General features: G+C 48.2%; 1 long non-coding RNA gene across 1 annotated transcript in view; it reads right to left on the reverse strand.

Annotated features, from left to right (window-relative positions):
* LOC108399019 (uncharacterized) overlaps positions 1 to 13649 on the reverse strand; it is a 38183-nt gene extending 24534 nt beyond the window's left edge. Inside the window, exons 1-2 of the long non-coding RNA XR_012121622.1 lie at positions 12111 to 13649; positions 5581 to 5726 (exon numbers count right to left, since the gene is read on the reverse strand). This is a non-coding gene — a long non-coding RNA (uncharacterized lncRNA). The remainder of the gene's footprint in view (positions 1 to 5580; positions 5727 to 12110) is intronic.
* Positions 13650 to 20481: the final 6832 nt, after the last annotated feature.

The following is a 20481-nucleotide window of genomic DNA, read 5'->3' on the forward strand; positions in this document are numbered from 1 at the left end:
AAGGGCTGGAGGTTCTACAGTTACTTGAATACAGCGCCAGTGGCATCTCATGACAGACTGGCTCTGGGGGAAAGGAGAGGGGAGAAAGGATGACAGGAAGGGCTCCAGCCTGAGCAACAGGGGGATGGAGTTACATCAATTGTGGGACAGACTGAGCGATGAGCAGGCCCACAGGCCAGAGGGGATACGCACAGAGATGCCGACAAACCAGCCAGGCGCCCGAGGGTGCTCAGCAGAGGGGTTCCGGTCAGGGGTATGAAGGTGGGAGCTGTCAGGCACAGGTGGCAAAGCCATGAGTGCTGCCACAGGACAGAGAAACAAATAAAAACATCAACTTTCGGTTCATGCAGAATGTTAATTTCACCCAAAGAAAGAGGACGTTGTTAATATATTCACTAGGACTTTATAGAAAATCAAGCTATCATGTATAAATTGTACAAGCTGTAGTGGAGGAGATGATGTTTTCAGCTCTCTGTTGGGCCTCTTTCCCTTGATTTGATTCTTACTAGTATTTAAAAAGTGCAAAGCATTATACAGCATCTTAGATCGTCTTAGCTGCTGGGGACACTGGTCTACTTTTTTCAGCTTAGAATTATGCTGACCCCTCCAAATGACCAAAAAGTCTGTAAATTTTCTGACATTGAATCAGGGAGGACGAATGTAATCTATTTTAAGATACAAAGTTGGTTCGTAACGTGTTACTCGGTATCTTATTTCAGACCTCCCACGCATTTACTGGTTTTCCATGATGTGCGTCACGCTGACACCTTGGGGTGGGCCGGAGAGTGCCAGCCACGGGCGCTGAGGGGGCCTTTCCACGGCCACTTTTGTGGGTGCTGCACACGGAGTTGGGGGACTCAAGGACCTGACCAGGGGGCCTCTGAAAGCTATGGGTGCAGTTCTCTACTTCTGTGGTTCTCCTCAATTAAAAAGGAGAAAAAGATCAACTTGAGCAGAGTCAGAAAGATGGAGAAAGTGTGAGGACGAAACAAAAGCAAAGGAAGGCATAGAGAGAAAAGTGAAAACACCCACCAGAGGCCATGAAGGACGCGACACGGGACAGTCACAAAGTGGCTCGGACACTCCTACCCGCCAGGCCCCAGGTTCGACGGCAGGGCTCCGTGTGGCGCATGGTAAAGGTTCCACATTTTAAAGAGTAAAATCCATCCCCTGTCCTGCTCCTCAGCAATCCAGAGCCCTGCACCAGACGCGGCCAGGGCCATCATGCTGCACGAGTTTCTTCACATGCTAGGAGCCATGTGGCCCCAGCCACGTCTTCGGCTTCCAGGATACCCTCGGAATGTGTCTTTGACCCCAGGTCCCTCTCCATGAATATTAGCCTCCATTTTACTTCTGAAAATTCCTAGCTGTTTAATAAATATGGGAAGAGCCTGGAAGCCTCTATGGCCTAGCTTGAAACTCTAGAGAAGTCTCCACCTTTGAAGTATTTTGAGTAAACCAAAGCTAGACGGTGTCTCAAGACGGAGCCTTGAGTAGAAGGAGCAGCAGGACTGTTTACAGGTCAGACACGGACACACTCCTCCCAGGAACTGGACTTGACGCGCATCCGCACAAGAATCACAAGGCCTGGATTATCAGCCCAGGTCTGCCCTTCATTAGGCTGATCTTGGACAAGACCTTCATCCCCAACAGATGGTGACGCGACTGTGGCCTGACTCAAAGGGATGCTGTGATCCAATGAGAAAAGTCACTCACTCAGTACCTGTTTGTTAAATTATGCCTGTAGAAATGCTATGTAAGTTATAAAATGATAACAAGATATTGTTATTTTTCGGCAGAAGGCAATGAACATCTTATTCTACTGGCATCCAAGATTGCAAATGCCTGCAGCATCTACTGGGTTGTAATGGCGGAGAGAGCAGTCATGTACAAAGCCTACGTGGGCTTCAGGTGCCTCGCTGCCAGTTTTTGAAAGAAGGAAGGAACGCAGATCTAATGAGTGCCAGCTACGATTTATCCAGTCCTTTCTGTCTGCTTTGATCACGGCTGTACACCACACTTAGGCACCTGACACATACTGTAGTCCATCACATCTAAGCTACCTTTGATTGTAAAGGGCACCATTACTTTATATACCACTATGAAAGAAGTCTGAGGATTAAACTATGATATCCACTGGTAGTAAATTCATCCCAATTTAAGGGAGGCCAGAAGGTGAAAAAGTGTGCATTTTGCAATCAATGCAAACAGACTTCCATAAGTATTTTCTGAATGAATACACACTTTCACCTCAATTTCAGTTCATCTTATGTCCCTATCAACCTAAAACTAAGCTGCCTAAGCACAGAGAGTGTGTGCTAGCTCTAGGTCTCAGGTGGAAGGCATTCCAAATGTTTGACTCTGGTGATGCCAACAGTAGATACTCAGAAAATCTGTATTAGGGCAAAGAAAACATTATTCCAGAAATGAGGTAGCCATCCCTATTACCTGGACAAAACCCCAAGCAGAGAATGAGGAGCTGTCACTCATGGAAAGAGATCCAGTTTGGGAAGATGAGAAAGTTCTGCAGATGCATGGGGATGATGGTCGCACAACAGTGTGAATGGACTTAATGCCACTAACCTGCACACTTCAAAATGGGTCAAGTGGTAAACTTTGCATTATGTATATTTTACCACTAAAAAATTATAAGCAAGGCTGATGGGTAAGTAGTATGTCTTACCAACTTCTTGTGTCTAGAATAGACATTAAATTTACAAAAATGGAAAACAATGCCACCATACTCACATTTTGTTTTTGAAAAGTTCCTTTCATAAAAATATGCTGTTAATGTCAACATTTAGTGGGCTTATTATTTTCAAATGCATTAATACGTATTTTTAAAATTTCTCATCTTTAACACTGACCCACTTAAACTGAAGCTCTTGGGGATCCTCAATTTTTTTGGGTGTAAAGGGGTTCTGAGACCAAAATACCGGGGAACTGCTAGGTTAGTGGAAAAGGCAAACAAATAGAAAAATAAGTAATCGGGAAATGTCCAGGGCCACGAGTAAATATGTTGATGTTAACAGGCCTCACCAACAAGCTGAGCCCACGGACAGGAAGGAGCCCTGCGGGCAGGGGCCTAGGAGGGAGGCTGGCATTTCCTCAGGCAGGATGAAAGAAAACAAAACACCTACAAATGCAAAGCCTGTAAAACTGCTCCGTGCGAGCAAGGGATCAGCAGCACAGGAGGAGGCCACATTCTGGCAGCTGAGCGGAGAATGCACCAGAAGGGCCGTCAGGGGAGCCGCTAGGACCCTGGGCAGGAGCTCAGGTCACAGACGGGGCCTGGACTGGGTGAGAGAAGATGTGCAGGGCAGCTCTCCAGATTAAAGACTCCCTTAGGAGCCACGTCCCGCAGGGAGCGCTGCCGCCTGGCTCCCTGTGCACACCTGGTATGAGGAGGACTACCCTGAGCTGTCGGCCCCCGCTGCCCCCGCCGGGAGCCCCTTAGGAGTAGGAATGTATTCTCACCTGTTCCTCCACCACCTGGAGCAGCGCCCGGCACGCGGTAGTGAGAGCAGTGACAGCAGTATTAGCCGAGTCTGTGCCCACGGCTCCTAGTGCTCCACGTGCATCAGCTTGTTTAATCCTCACAACAAGCACGTGAAGGAAATGAGATCCATGTGCCCACTTTACAGGGGAGGCAGCTGAGGGGCAGAGGGGTGAAGGACTTGTTGAGGGCATGCCCTGGGGGCAGCAGAGGCAGGATTCAGAGGCAGGAAAATAACAATAAGCCCACTAAATGCTGACACAGGATTGTCTGGCTGGGTGGGCCTCTTCACAGCAGGCACTTAGTAGCCACGCTGCGGGAATGAAGGTGTTAATGAAAGCTCTGAATCAGGGCAACCCACTCAGTAAAATTCCAGACAAGTATTTACCAAGCACCCATCTGTGCCAGGCACTGTGCTAGGCACTGAGGATGCAGTAGCGAAAGCAACAAGTCCCTGCGCTCCAGAGGCTTCCATTCTGGCAGGGAGACCGACGGGAAACAAATCCAGGAACGAATCAAACCAGAAGGGCCCTTGCATGCACTAAGTGCTGGAAGGGCCCGGGGCTGGGGCGTGCGGCTTCCGAGGGAATGGTCCCTGAGCCGAGCCTCCTGGGGGCCTCAGTGGGGAGCTGGGTTTAATTCTGGGTTCTGAGGTGAGGCACAACCGGCTCTCTCACATTTTACGAGGATCATTGCATTTGCTCTGGGAGAATAGACTACACGTATACAGAGACGCGAAAGGCTATTTCCCTGGTCCAGGGACGAGACTGTGGCTTGGATTAGAGTGGGCAGTGGTGGGTAGAGTAATAAACAAACCGACTTTGGGTTAATTCTTAAGATAAAGCTGGGGTGGGATTTGCTGATGGACTAGAACCTTTATCAACTTTTATTTCTGCCACTACTTTATCTACAATGCCAGGTCCTGGTGATTCTACCTCATGTATCACCCAAACCAAGACCCACTTTTCAGCCCTGCGTGTAAGTGGTCAGGGTGGCCCTCACCTGTTGGCTGCCCTGGCCCCCCTGCTCTAATAGGCAGCACACAGCAAACCCGGGCGAGCGGAGGGCTCAGCCTGCTGCACAGGTCGCTGACTGCAGCATTAGTTAAAAGGCTAAATGGATGGCGACAAGTGCTCATCACCAGGGGAAGATGTGATAAATTCTACACCTATGCTCTGAAAAACTACAAAACTGTTAAAGAAGAATAAGGTAGATCTTTATGTGCTGACAGGAAAGGTATCTGCGACATAAATATTTTCAGTAAAAGAGCAAATTGCTTGAAAATATGTACGCTTCCCATTTTTATTTAAAAAGATGTATGTATATTTGCATAGAACAGAGTTGGAAGGACACACACCAAATCGTGGACGGTAATTCCTCCTAGGTGTGGGAGGGCAGAGGGCGAGAGGGGGGACTGTACATACATCCCTCTACTGTCTTACTTTTTTAAAATTATTAAGTGTTGTTTTTATAATAAAAATGGACACCTTTTTCCTACAGTTCTGCCCGGCCTTTGCAGGCGCTGGGGGAACCCCTCTGCCCTGCACACCCTGCCCACCTCCGGCCCTCAGCCCCTCTTCCTGCATGCAGTGCCCTGGCAGGCTGTTTTCTGGCTCCCAGCTTTTGGCATCACTCCCTGGTCTCCACTTAATGCCTCGTCCTTTCTGGCAGTGCCCACGCCCCTGATGTGAGGCAGCCCTCCCACCCAGTTCCTGCCCCACCAACCCTGCACCAACAATCTCGGCCCTTCTCTACCCCAGCTTCTGTGCCCCCGCCCTCCACGTCTGTGTAAGATACTGGTACACTTTGATTGCTTCCCTCCCGGGAAACGTCCAAAGCTTCCATCGCCTATGATATAAAATCCAAACTCGCTGGCATGGCAATAAAAGCCTTTTGCGGAACTTGGCCCAACTTCCCTGCCAGCCGCTCCCCTGCTTCCTGTTACCCCTGTGAAGCCACACCAAACCATTCATGGTTCCAAACACCCACATACTTCAGGCCTTTCCACCCTTTTGCCGGTGCTCACGGAGCCTGGAAGGTACCTCCCACCCCCTTCAGTTGACCCCAGGCAAATGAAGGCTTACCTTTCAACGCCTGGGTAAAATTCCCCTCCTCCGGAAAGCATCCTCTGAAGCTGCCCCAGGCCTGCACAGATAGTTAACCTCTGCTCCCCCTGAGACAGGAAGGCAGCAGGGCGTAACTCCCACCCAGGTGAAGTACAGTGTGGGCCCTGGAAAAGGACAAAGTCTTACAAAACAGGGTACTTGAGATTGAAACAATGTAACAATTTATTCCGCATTGGGACCCAGTGGTATAGAATAGCTCATTGCTCATAGTCATGTAGGCCTATTAGTTTACAATAGGGTATCCTGGAAACCTTCACAGAAACAGGTTAAACTATAACTCGCATTCTGGCTGAATCTAGAAAACTCCCACTGCAGCAGGCATAAAATCCTAGACACCGAGACCCCAAACGCAACTTTGCCCCTCCCTGCACCTGCGGGGAGTTCCATACTTTCTCTTATCCTGATGACTCTGCAAACAAGAACCCCGGCATCACTTTCTCATTTTGTACCTTTCTCGATCACAGTCCGTTGCAGGGGCCTAGACACACTATGGCCAATCTGGACTGCCACCAGATTTTGTATGGCCTGGGAGCGAAGTATGGCTTTTACATTGTTAAATAATTGAACAGAAATCAAAAGAACATTTCATGACACCTGAAAATTATATGCAATTTAAATTTCAGTGTCCATAAGTAAAGCCATGCTAATGCATTCAGTTAGGGACCGTCCATGGCTGCTTTTCATGCTACAGTAACAGAGTTGAAGAGTTGCAACTCTCTCTGACTGCACAGCCTAAAATATTGACTACCTGGCTTTTTACAGAAAACCTTTGCCAACCCGCGACCCACTCTATTTATGTATTTATGTCTCAGTTTTCAAGTAGACAGCAAGCCTACACAAAAAAATTGTACTGTTTATCTGTAGCCCTTAATATTACCAAAATACAGTAGGATTATAATAGTGAGCTAACACATAGCTATTTAATAATGATGTGCTATTGAAAGGGAAGATGAGCTGCATTTCTGATTCACAGAGGAAACACTACCATCAAAGTACAGGGGTCAGGACGTTAGCATTTTTTTCATGAAGAGGAGAGACAGTAAAGATCTCAATTCTACTCACTATTCTTACTGATTAAGGACAAAAACTGATGTATAAATAAACTCTTAATAGGAAACTGGATTCTCATGAAAAATTCTCAGGCCCTCGATTCCACTGATCTAATTACCCTAACACAGGCTGTACTTACCTAAGTAGGACTTTGCCTAAGGTGCACAGGGGCTATTTCCTCTAGTCATCTAAAGAGCTGTTCAGTTTCCAGTTCCCCATAATCTGATCTCACCCTACTCGTCCTGATAGGGAAAAACTTACAAGGACAGCAGTCTAGTCCAGGTGGCTCCCCTTGCTCCCCTTCTTGGCAAAGACAACAGAAACTCCCTTAACGTCGCCCTCCCCTTCACTCCCCGCTCTGCCAGGCACTTATACTCCCTAAACCTACTCCCCCTTGCTTGCTCCTTTCAGTGCACGTAGAAATGTTGCAGATATGGAAGCAGAAAGGTATATATTGTTCCCCGTGCCTTTGTTCGGGGCTCAGACCTCGGGAGATGACTCCCCTCTGAGCCCTGCTGGTGTAAAATAAACCCTCAACACTCCAAGACTTCTGAGTGCCGCTTGGTTCTTCCGTCAGTGATCCAGTCCAGGTTTTTCCAGTATTTTCCGTAACAGTCCAACCCCAAACAGGAATTCTTTCCCAGAGACAAGTTTATGTTCCTCATTTTCCCCAGGACACCTGTCTCCTTCTGAGGCCACCTATCAAACTGTAAGCATCCTTGAAGACCTACCTTTAAACAACTCCTCTTTCCTTGATGATGCGGACTCCTCTAGATTTCCAGGACATTTATTAAAACCAAAGCAACTACCTGTGCTATACCTCTCTACCCTCGATGGGAGTCTCGCGATCTGGCAGCCACAGTGGGCCTGCGTGCTCTCTGTGAAGACTTCATCTTCATCGTATCCCGTTTGGCTGCCCCATCCACGCCTAGATCCTCAGCAAGTGCTTAAAGGCTTATTGAGGTAGGGTGTCAAAAATGAGTAGCCAAGATTAGACAAGAACCCCAAATTGTAATACATGGAGATACAAGTAAATTCAATCATGGAAAAATATACACAGGATGCTACCGGCAAGTCAGTGGAGTATCAAGCTGCTTAGGGAATAGGTACATTTGAAATCATCAGTGAATGTTGGAGAAGCTTTCAAGATACATGAATAGGAGTGGAAAGATATTCCAGAAAGAAGGTACAAAAGCTCAACACAGCGATTCTTGATCCTTCCCAACACTTCACTAGGCCTGGTGTGGAACAAGAAAAAGTTGGGTTAAACTAAATAACAATTATTAAGAGCTTGACATGGATGGATAAATCTAATTTTCACAACAACCCTATGAGGTCATTATCCCATCTTACAGATGCGAACCCTGAGGCACAGAGATAGGAAATGCAACTTGCCATGACGTGTAACTTGTCAGACAAAACCAGGATGTAAACCCAAGCAGCAGGCATGCATATCAGGTAATAATCAGTTTACCCCACACTTTTTTATGTGGTTAGTCCTAGGAGAAGGGTAATGCTTCATGAGTCTTTTAAAAAAACTTAATCTCAGATTGATTATTATGCCATTTTTTAACATGCTGCATTAATCATTTTTGAAAAATCAAATTCCATTTAATATTTTTCAAAGATATTACAGAATTATTTCCTATATTCTCTATGCAGTACTTTCAGCCCTGTGACTACCGTATTATGATTGAGAATTTTTATACCCCTTTATCCCCCTCACCATCCCCACCCTATGGTAACTATCAGTCACTTCTCAGTATCTATGAGTCTACTGCTGTTCTGTTCATTTTGTTTTTAAATTCCATGAATAAGTGAAATACTATAGTATTTGTCTTTCTCCACCTGGCTTATTTCACCGAGCATAAAACCCTCTAGGTCCATCCATGTTGTGGCAAATGGCAGGGTTTCTTTCTTTTTTATGGCTGAATAGTATTCCACTGTGTATATGTACCACATCTTCTTTATCCATTCATCTACTGATGGACACTTCAGTTGCTTCCACATCTTGGCTATTGTAAATAATGTGGCAATAAACATAGGGGTGCATATATATTTTTGAATCAGAGATTTTGTTTTCTTTGGGTCAATTCCTAGAAGTGGAGTTACTGGTTCATATTATATTTCTATATTTAGTTTTATGAGAAACCTCCATAGTGCTTTCCATAGAGGCTGCCCTAATTTACATTCCCACCAACAGTGTAGGAGGTTTCCCTTTTCTCCACATCCTCACCAACACTTGTTATTTCTTATCTTCTGGTTAGTGGCCATTCTTGTGCAGCGATGTCACTGTGGCTTTGATTTGCATTTCCCTGATGATTAGCGATATGGAACATCTTTTCACATGCCTGTTGGCCATCTGTATATCTTCTTTGGAAATGTGTCTATTCAGGTCCTCTGCCATATTTTAACTGGACTATTTGTTTTTTTTGGTGTTAAGTCATATGAGTTAATATGTATTTGTTTTCTTGAAAATACCTTCGGTTTATAAAAGCTTCAACACACTGGGCCGAAATGTCCATCAATAGGGGACTACCAGCCACGAAAAGACAGAGACCACTCTGCACAGCTGCTAAGGAATGTGGCAAAGGCTCTGTCCTTGGCCAAACTCTGGTCAGGCCCCTCTAAGCCCTCTCCACTAGGCCCTCCCCTGGGCCTGTAAGACCTGCAGCTCTCAGCACAGCCCATCGCAGCCCCCTCCCACACTAAGAGACTGGAACACACATGGGCAGCACGGTTTCCAGTAGCTCAAGGCTGTCCCTGGGATGTGGCCCCAGGCCTCCTTCAAAGGCCTGCCTGAGGAAGCTCAGGCAGCCAAAAGCAGCATTTACCCTTCGTTTCAGCCACACCTGAAGACGGGCCTCTGAACCCTGATAGCTTGAGGAAGTTCACAACTGTAAATCCTTCCTCTGTCCCTTTGAGACTGGTGTGTGTCCCTCAAAACCCAAGAAGTGTCATTCTCAAAGCCATTCCTTTGAAATGTGATCCTCAGAAGGATAGCCCCCGCCCCCAGCTTCCACAGGAGGCTGAATGCCCGGCTGGGGTAGTTGCCAGCTGGATGGCCTAATCAAACTGACATCTACCCACCCTCCTACTCAGTAAGTTTCACTTCTCTGACTCACTCCCCCTCCCTACTCTCTCCTTTTCCCTTTAAAACACCCAGTCACCTCTGCACGAGTCAAAATGGAGCTCAGCTCTTTCCCCAGCGCAGTGTCACTGCAAAAAATCTGTTTTACCCCATTTGCTGACACCTGGCTTTATCCTTGGCATGTGATCATGGGGATTGCTGAGTGGCAAGGGCATGGTGTGGGCAGGCGGGCTGGGGACAGCATGGGACACCGCCCTTCCCCAGGTGCCCTTCTGCTCGCTGCACATGCTCAGCCAAGCTTTTCAAAGTCAGCACAAATACTGTAATAATTTTAGGAAACATTTATCCAATGCCAGGCATGACTCTAACTGCTTTACCAAATTAACTCATTCCATCCTCACGGCTCCTGCAGAGGGCTATTTTTATTGTACCCATTTTACAGACAAGAGCCCAAGGCACAGAAAGGTTGAGAAGTTTGCTCAGGATCACAGAGCTAGTTGAGTGGCCCAGACAGATCCAACCCCACACTGTCTCTGGCAGAGATCTACAGCCACTTGGTAACAAATTTGTTCATATTTGAAAAAATAAAGTACTGCACTGAGTGTATTTTAAACCAAATATAAAACATGTATCACTTGCTTAAGCTTCTGCAGATACAGATCTAAACAAAGAAAATGAAAACAAGAATGTATAAACGGAGGGTGGTCGGGTGGGGGTGGGGGAAGAGGTGATGGAGACAGAAAGAAGGGGAGACATGCATGCACAAGGGTTTCCCTCACACACTTCCTGCTTATGATGTTCATCATTTATCTTCCTACTGGAAGAAAGGAAAGAAAAACCCAACTTCATGGAAACTGGATACATTTGGCATGTGAGTAAACACGCTTCCTTTTTCATGATTATGTTTATCTTTACGTTTTAATTAACAGAAGCACCCAGAAAACCAACTCATTTCAGACTCAAAATAAGCTAAACTTTATTTTATAGATATGAAATGCCTTGCTTTTGCAAAATTTAATATTGTGCAATCACCTATGTTCTTACAAGTAGCACATAGTGTGAAGCACTTCTGGTTACTTGTTTCAAAGTGTGCTTAAAAACACAAAAAGTGTTGTTCAGATATGCCAAGACTGAACACACCGGGCCTACATCTGGAGTAGAGTAGCCACAGATGTAGTCGATTTCTTCCCAATTGTGCAGCTGTACCACCTTTATAAAGCAGCTAGACGTACTTCTTCCAGAACGTTCTCATACTGAATGAGTAAGCTGGTGTCTCCCATTTCATGTTTTGCCGTTATACTTTCTGGCCCTAACTAATTCAAGAATATTCTAAAATAAGTTATAACTCTCATGGATATTTTTATTTTGACTTTATTTCAGAGGTCAGGCTAATAATAATAATAGCTGCCACACAATGAGCACATACTATACCAAAACTGTGCTAATTATTGTGGGTGTGTATATATACATATATAAAGAAATTATTTTATGCTAAAATAAATAAATTGAAGTTAAATATTTTTTTAAATCTACAATAACTTTTAGGTACTTAGGTACCCACTTGAAAAATACTTTTGCACTATAATCAATAATGTCAAAATATAAATATTCAAACAAAATGTATACAGCTTGTAACTTGACAAGAGTCTTCGGCTTAAAGTACATCACACCAAGAAGCTTAAAAAGCAGTTAAACATATGACATGTGGACATTATATACCAGTTTTCATCTACACAGCAAAATAGAAGGGTATGGACTGTGTAGATAGCACTTCCAACAGGCTCAAGTGGCATTAAGAAGTTTTAATCTAGTCTCTTTTCTCAGTAATTTTTAAGGCTATTTTTATCTACCATTTATTTTATGCTGGACACTGAGCCAGGCACCCTACTGGCCATTTTCTCAGTTATTAAATGACTCAATACATACGAAATTCTAAGAACTGTGCTGTACATAGCAAGTGCTCAATAAACATTAGCTATTATGATCTCAATTTCACACATATAATTCCTAATGAGGGAAGGATTATCATGCTCCACCACGAACGAGGACACGGTGCTGGGGTCAGAGTGAACCAGTTAGTCGGTGGCAGAGCGCAGCCAAGGTCAGGTTTGTCCCTTCTTACACTGTCACTTCTTACTGCACACTTGACCAGAATATTCTTGGAAAGGATTTGGTAGCTTGTCAAAAAATGCACACACTGAATGTAAATTCAATTCCAACACATGGCACAATGCAGATTCCATAAGGTCTGGAGAATACCAACTCTTTCCCTGTGGAAGTTAGAGATCCCTGGGAAAGGGGACAAACTGGCAGGACAGCCAGAAAGCCAAATGAAAACTGGTCCTACCTTGCACACAGCTTCTGTGGGGAACTCCTGCCTCCGACACACCTTTGCTGACAGCCTGCCCTGGACTGGGATCTTGCTGCCGCTGGGGAACCAGACAGGTGGGGGGGTCGGTGGTGCTGAGTGCCCCGGGGAGCTAACAGGCTGGTGGCAGAACAGCCCAAGGGCAAGCAGAAAATAACTGCAACCTAGACTCAGTGAAGAAAACAAACAGGGCGTTGAACTAGGGACTACGGTCACAACTTTGGATGTCTAGCAAATAGTTTCTTATATTTTTTCTATTTCCCTATTAAAGGTTTTTAATCAAATCCTATGGACAAAATAAACTGTGTATTTCCCTTCTTTCCTATCCACCTGGAACTTTCCAGTGATAAACTGGATGGGTGGAGACCAAGGAAGAGTCTATTTCTCCCTAAGCCTTTGCTGATCAGCCAGTAAGTTCTCCTAAATGATGCAGATGAGGTGGGTCTTAGCACTACACGGGGGACACGCCTATGTCCCTTTGTGTCCCACATCACTTCGATGGACCTTAATCTATCAACCATTCACCACCCAACAGGGGCACAGTTTTGGAATAACCAGAGACCCCAGGATGCCCCTGACGCCATCAACTCAACCTAAAACACACTCACCGTCCTCATAATCCCTGCCTGGTAAACCTGAACTGCCCGCCGACTCTGGTTCTCAGAGTTGACCCAGAAGGTCTTCCAGGTGGTTTGAGAAGCGGAAGCTCAAAGAATCAAATCACAAACGAATTAACAACTGTAAAAACAAAGCTGTTCTGTTTTCTGTAAATATCGGAAGCCCAATTCCAAATTGAAAATCTTAAGACTTTGTAAGACGGAAAGAGATGTTATTTAATTTTTAATCCCTGCGGTTCTCGAACCTAAAGTTTGTAAAACTACACCCTAGAGTATGTGCATTTCTCACAAGATGGTAAATTGGCCCTTCTTCCCTTTTCCCTTTAAATTAAGGCCAAAGCCGGAGCAGCCGAAGAGCGATGTAAAAGCAAGAACGCGGACGCGGAGGCCGGGCGGCTTCCCGGCGCAGGCCCAGGTCTCCACGGAGGTCGGGGGAGGGCGCGGGCCGGGGCTGCAGTAAGGAGGGGGCACCGCCAGCGGGCGCTCCGGGTGTGCCTGGGGCGCGTCCGCGCTCTGGGGTCCGCGCTGCCGCCGCACCTGTGCCTTTCTGCTGGCATTGTTCACCTCAAACCCCGCAGCGGCGCCCGATGTCCTTGCACCCGGCCCACCCGCGCGCCCGAGCCGCTCGCGACGCCTGCATTCGGCTTCTGCAGCGGCGGGTCTTCGCCTGGCTACCCCTCCCCCAAAAGCCTCCACCAGACACCGCCCCGGCCCCCCTCCGTCCTGCGGCCCCACCTCCCTCAGTTCAGGAGGCTCTCTTTTGGCGAAAGAGCACAAGTCCCGACCAAAACTGAAACTCGCCCCGTCCCCAAAGGGGTTCTAGAAGGACGGAAGCCGGGAGAGAGGCGCAGTGTGGACGCCTCCACCACACACTCGCCTCTCAGCGGCCGCCAGGGTGCCGTCCCACCCGCCCCCGCGCGCTCTCGCCTGGCCCTCCTCCCACCGCCCCGGGGCGCACGCCCCCACCATCAGCCCCCGCGCGCTCTGGCCACGCCCTCCCAGCCGCGCGGGCGCGCGGACCCGTCCCACCCGTCCCCGCGCACTCTCGCCACGCCCCTCCCAGCCGCCCGGGCGCGAGGACCCGCCCCACTCGCCCCCGCGCACTCTCGCCGTGCCCGCCTTCCACCGCCCCGGGGAGCTCGCCCCCGCCATCAGCCCCTGCGCACTCTCCCCATGCCCCTCCCAGCCGCCCGGGAGCGCGGGCCCGCCGCACCGCCCCCGCGCGCCCTCGCCACGCCCCTCCCAGCCGCCCGGGAGCGCGGGCCCGCCGCACCGCCCCCGCGCGCCCTCGCCACGCCCCTCCCAGCCGCCCGGGAGCGCGGGCCCTCCTCACCGCCCCCGTGCGCCCTCACCACGCCCCTCCCAGCCGCTCGGGCGCGAGGACAGCCCCCCACTCACTCTCGCTGTGCCCTCCTCCCACCGCCCCGGGGCGCGCGCCCCCGCCATCAGCCCACGCGCGCTCTCGCCACGCCCGGGCGCGAGGACCCGCCCCACCCGCCTCCGCGCGCTCTCACCACGCCCCTCCCGCGCCCCACCCGCCCCCACTCACCACGCCTCTCTGGGGCGCGTGTCCCCCACCGCGCGCGCCCGTGCCTCTGAATCCCGAGTAGCAGCCTTCTCCCCGCGCCCCTCGAGCCCCTAGAAGCAAATCGGTTCCACGAAACCATCTCAAGGGCGGGAGGGACGGGGAGGGAGTGTAGGTGGCGGGAGAATCGAATGGAACTGGATGGGAGCTCAGTCGAGGTTCGCCCTTCCCCTGCCGCCCGCCAGCGCTGCGGCGTCGGTCAAGCTACTCACCCGCGTTTCAGCTGCCCCACGAGCGGCTTGGATGAGAATTTTTCCGGAGCCCATCCGAGGGCCCCTGGGCGTCTGTGCCGCTTTCGGCCTGGAGGCTTTCCCAGATTCGCAAAGGGGCTGGACTGCTGTTTGGCCTGAGTCTGGGTAGGAAATTCCCGGAGGCATGGAGCAATGGTAGGGCCGCGGTAGCGAAGTCCGTGCCGTCGCCGGCCGCGGGACACCGAGAGGCTGGACGGAGCCCGGGACGCCGAGGGCGAGGAGGCTGAGAGGACGGGACGTTGGGAGAGCATCTCCCTCCCGTCGTTGCCCCGGAGCTGCCTGCTGTGCCCGAGGCGGGGACGATCCCCGCCCTGACCTCCGCCGAACTGCTTCGTTCAGGGAACACTCCTTTAGCGGGGCCCAGCGCCGGGGCCGCGAGGAGGCCCAGAGGCGCACCGGGAATAATTACCGGCGTCGTCATAGCAACCAACAGTTGTCATGCCACCAGCCCCTTGGAACTGCAGCCTCTTAGCTGAGGTTGGGGTCCCCGGGAAACATTATCCGAGCCTCTGAGATGCGCACGCAGGGAACTTACCGCGCAGCGCTCCCGGGAACCACGCGGTGAGCGAGTCAGAAGCTCGCAGAAACTGAAGGGCGTTGGGAGTCCTGGCCAGGTCCATAGGACCTCAGGAGCTGAGATGGGCCTTCAGAGTGTCCTCAAGAAATGGGGCTGGAGCTGAAAGGGGGGAAGGGGACATCAGAGGCTTTTGTTTTGTTTAACATTTTATTATGGAAAATTTCAAGTATACACCAAAGGAGAGATTAGTTTAACAAACCACCATATACCCATGTTCTTGGTTAAAGTTTTTCCCTCCAAAAAATATGTTGGAGTCCTAACCCTCAGTAGCAACGAATGGACCTGATTTGGAAATAGGGTCTTTATAGAGAAAATCAAATTAAAATGAGGTCATTAGGTGGCCCTGATCAAGTATGACTGGTGTCCTTATTCAAAGGGGAAATTTGGACATAAGAGACAGACACCCACAGAGCACAGACCATGTGAAGACCCAAAAAACACATGTGATGATGAAGGCAGAGATCACAATGATTCATCTACCAGGTAAAGAATACCAACGATCGTCAGCAAACCATCAGAAGCCGGGAGAGGCACGGGCAGATTCAGCCTCACAGCCCTCTGGGGGAACCAGCCTTGCTGCTTCTAAGTCCGGGACAGGAAATCCCAGGGCAAAATACCTCTGAAATCCGAAATCAGTCAAAGGGAGAAATAGAGTTTAAAACCCGTTTATTGCTTACATAAACTGCAGTCCAGCTGTCCCCTTCTCCCCTGTTCCGGAAGAAGCAAGCAAGCAAGCCTCTCCCCTTAACCTCTGGGGTTCAGAGACGCCCTCTGTTGCCCAGGTAATTACCCATTGACATGGAGATGAGCTCTCCACCCCTGAGGATAAGCAAACGCACCAAAGCCAGGTGAGATATTCTGGAAATAATACAATTTCACCTACACTGGCACATTGAACTTGGACTTGGGCCTCTAAAACTGAGACACTTTCTGTTGTTTGAGTCCCCCAGCTTGTGGCATTTTGTTCCAGACAAGCTAATACAACCCACCACCAAAGTTCAACTCCAGCCACATCAATTTCTTCTCAGATGATTTTAAAGGCAGAAGTGAGGAGGAGACATTCCCAACAGAAGGCCATCCCGGACCAGGGTGCATGCTGGGGTGGGGACAGATAGCACCGTAGTCTCAGGGTCCCTCTGGAGGAACTTGAAGTGTTTTGGGGATGGAAGACAGGCTTGGGCTGGCCTGTCCTGGGCCACTGCGGCCCCGTCCACTGCAGAGGCCAGGCCAAGCCTTACTAACTTTCCCCTGAGTCTTTGCATTTACTCCTGACAGTGGCCATGATCACACAGTTATACAGTTTCAACATGAGTACACAAATTATACAAAGCTGCCTCTTTTTCCTCCTCCATTCCAATCTAAATAAGCCCAAATCAGTTTAAACTGAGATCAACAGAGTAAAGTTGGTGGGGATCTGACCTCACTTCATCTTTTTTTCTGACACGTAACTTTCCTCTTCTGCTTTTTTGATTTTGAGTTTTATAGCACTTTTCTTCCAAATGCTCTTAGGTGCCTGTGTGCCGTGTTTTGTCCTTGAGGCTGAGCCCTGGAAGCCACAGCCTGGCCTCACTGCCTCCTCGCCTCATCTGTTCACGCCTCAGCGCTCCATGACAGGTTTCTGACCCTGTCTCCCCAGGGAAATGAGCCACCTCCTCACTTCTCAAGCTTCAGTTTCTGTTGTTCTCTCTGCAGTTCTGTCTAAGGCTCCTTTGTAAGCTCCCTCCCCTTGCCTGTCCAGTACACACCGGAGGGCCTCAGGATCTCACCTCACACTACATGCCCTCCCGACAGACCACATTCACCTCCACAGCATCACTTGCCACCAGTATGTCCATGCTTCCAGTTCTAAATCTCCATCTGTAAGAGCACTTGTTATTATGTCATATATAGAAGAGGATGTAAGCTATCTATGACATTTTAAAGATTTGTAAAAATAAAAAGGCAAGCTACCTGTATGACTATAACAGAGGAAAACTAAATCAACTCCCTGGGTTTAAAAGTTAACGCTAAGGAGAAAGAACCTTCCTACACTGCTGGTGGGAATGTAAGCTAGTTCAACCATTGTGGAAAGCAATATGGAGGTTCCTCAAAAAACTAAAAATGGAAATACCATTTTACCTGGGAATTCCACTCCTAGGAATTTACCCAAAGAATACAAGTTCTCAGATTCAAAAAGACATAGGCACCCCTATGTTTATCGCAGCACTATTTACAATAGCCAAGAAATGGAAGTAACCTAAGTGTCCATCAGTAGATGAATGGATAAAGAAGATGTGGTACATATACACAATGGAATATTATTCAGCCATAAGAAAGAAACAAATCCTACCATTTGCGACAACATGTATGGAGCTGGAGGGTATTATGCTCAGTGAAATAAACCAGGTGGAGAAAGACAAGTGCCAAATGATTTCTCTCATTTGTGGAGTATAACAACAAAGCAAAACTGAAGGAACAAAAACAGCAGCAGACTCACAGACTCCAAGAAGGGACTAGTGATTACCAAAGGGGAGGGGTATGGGAGGGAGGGGAGGGAGGGAGGGAGAAGGGGATTGAGGGGTATTATGATTGGCACACATAATGTGGGATGGATCATGGGGAAGACAGCGTAGCACAGAGAAGACAAGTAGTGACTCTGCGGCATCTTACTACACTGATGGACAGTGACTTCAATGGGGTATGGGGGGGACTTGATAATATGGGTGAATGTAGTAACCACATTGTTTTTCATGTGAAACCTTCATAAGAGTGTATATCAATAATACCTTAAAAAAAGCAAAACAGCAATAGACTCATAGACCCTGAGAAGTGACTAGTGGTTACCAAGGGGGAAGGGTTGAGATGGGTGCGGGGGTGCATAAAAGGACACAATAATTTGCAGTCACAATATAAGTTGATCACAGGAACTGTTGAACCACCATGATGTACATTTGAAACCAACATAAGATTGTATATTAGCAATACTTTAATCCAAAAAAAAAGGAAAAAAAAGTCAACGCTAACATTAACTGGAAAATGAACTCAAGCTGCCCCCAAAACCTTGTAACCATTAACAGGTGGCCATTTCTTTTCTTATTTTCTGAGTCTCAGGATCAGAGGGAACACAAAAAGCTGATTTTGTAGAACCCAAGACAGGCAGAACAATAAGAGAAACAAAAAGTAACTGAATCAGCCAAGAACGTCTGCTTGGGTCCTTGCAAGTTGCTCCTTTATGTGTCTGTGGTCATGAACACCACAGCCTCTCTCCCAGGATTTCCCCTTTGAAAGCCCTACTAACTGCTCATACTTTGGGGGGACCAGTGGTTCTTCAAGGCATGAGCCTGCCACAGCTGTATTTGCTGACAAATTAATAAAATATTCCTTTCCTTTCCTCAAAACCTTGTCATTGTGTTTTTTTACTTGACTTTGTTGAGAGGGACTGGTTTTTGGTAACAAATTTTGGCAAGTCAGGCAGGAGGGTCTCTGCACCCGGGCGGTGTGGTCTGCTCTCCCACCAACTTCCAGCGATGGAGCAGTGGGCCACGGCTGCCCTGAAGAGTGTGTGACCCTCCAGCAAGGAAGCCACCTCCTCAAGGAGGGACAGGGACAGTCCCAGCAGCTGCCTCTGCACTTGGCTCAAGGCAGATTCCCTTCCCTCTGAGATGTGACTATCGCTCCTTCAAGTCTTTGAGGAAAATAAATGGATTTTGGTTCAGCTGCAGTGCTGGGCCCAGTTTGGGAAGTCTCCTGGTAAGCATGCTGAGAACCTTGATTCCGCGCAGTTGGGGGGGTTCCAGAACCTCCCACTGGCTCTGAGAGAGTTGTGGCACCAGCTGGTGTGGAGGTCAGGGTTAACTGGGGGGAATTTTTGAATCCTTTGATTCTCCTTTTGCATTTGGGGAAATAGTTCCCATTTTATTTGTTGGCCTTGGGTTTTGGATTTGAATGTGGGGGTGAGTTTCCTTTGGGATTTGTTTTCCTTTTGTTACTTGCCTGTTTGTGCTATTGTGAACCACCTTCCCCTCCAGGGAAATCTTCATCTGTCCTCATTGGGTGTAGCTATTTGTGTCATTTGTTAACGTGTTTGTCGTGGGAATGGGAGGCACCTTAACTATACCATCTGAGAGTCCTTCAGGGCACATTCTAGCTGCATGGTCAACTTAACAGCTGTAAGCCAATGACCGAAAATAAAATGATCTTTTATTGTAACACTGCTTGGCCAATGCATGTGTTTGAATGTGAAGAAAGGTGGCCTTTAAATGGAATTTTAAATTATACTACTTTGAAACTGGAGTTATTTTGCCAAAGGTCTGGTAAATAGGATGAAATTCCCTATGTGCAAAGTTTCATGCAGCTCCACAGTAAGGATTCTGCAAAAGCAGGCTCTAAACTGATGGCGCAAAGAAAACAGAAGGTCCAAGTGTGTGAGGCTAACATGCCTGAGGAGGAGGTTGATAAGGAAGTTACTAGTATGAGTCTAATGAACCCCTTAATTCTAATCCATTTGGGCCCCAGCCGCCAGTTCAATTGATCTACGCCTGCTCATATATCCTCCTTTGCCTGCAGAGGGGCTCCTTGTTGGTGGGGTGTTAGAAATGGCAGAAAACTAAATGTGATATATTCGCACAGGAATTAACGTTTAAACAAAAAGATATTAAGAAGAAGCCTACATGTCAGAATAGCACCAGGGAGTCACTCTGGCTGGGAAGGGGAGGGAGATTAAGAAAGAACGGGCTGTGCGTCACTTCAAACAAAAAAAAATGTAGACAAATGTAAAGAAAGCCTAATATGGATATAACTTGCTTAGGCAACATCTGGAGAGAATGTGAACCCTGTGGTAGTGAGCCAGTGAGGAACCTGGGGAGGGACTCGCAGGAAAGGAATAAATCGCCTGTTGTAAGCGCCTGCTCACCAGCAGCCTGACCCTGCAAGGCCGCCATTAAAGCCTCGGTCCTCCGGTCCTCCGTTCTGCTTGACTCCGTGTCCACTTATTAAGTTCAGACAAGTTGACTGTGTTTCTCACTTGGAGAGGAAGCAGTGGCTGTGGCTCCTGTGGACCTGTCCCACCAGGCTGTGACTCAGGTAAGGGTCAGTTCCTCCTAAGATCCAACAGGGCACCCCACTTGGCCAGGGAGCCCCCGTTTTGGGGGCAGGGCAATTTCCTTTGCAGCAATACCTGGTATGAGGAAGGATAACCAACAGGATGTTATTGGACTTATAGTCCATTCTCTATGTCAGATTTTGAAATTGGAAGAACACCAATCTGACCTACAGAGAGGACCCTATAGGTGATGGCTGAACTTTTTACCAGTTTTTGCTACTCATTGCCCCACCTGGGCAG

The sequence above is a fragment of the Manis javanica genome, chromosome 10 (assembly GCF_040802235.1).
Source record: "Manis javanica isolate MJ-LG chromosome 10, MJ_LKY, whole genome shotgun sequence".
NCBI lineage: Eukaryota > Metazoa > Chordata > Mammalia > Pholidota > Manidae > Manis > Manis javanica.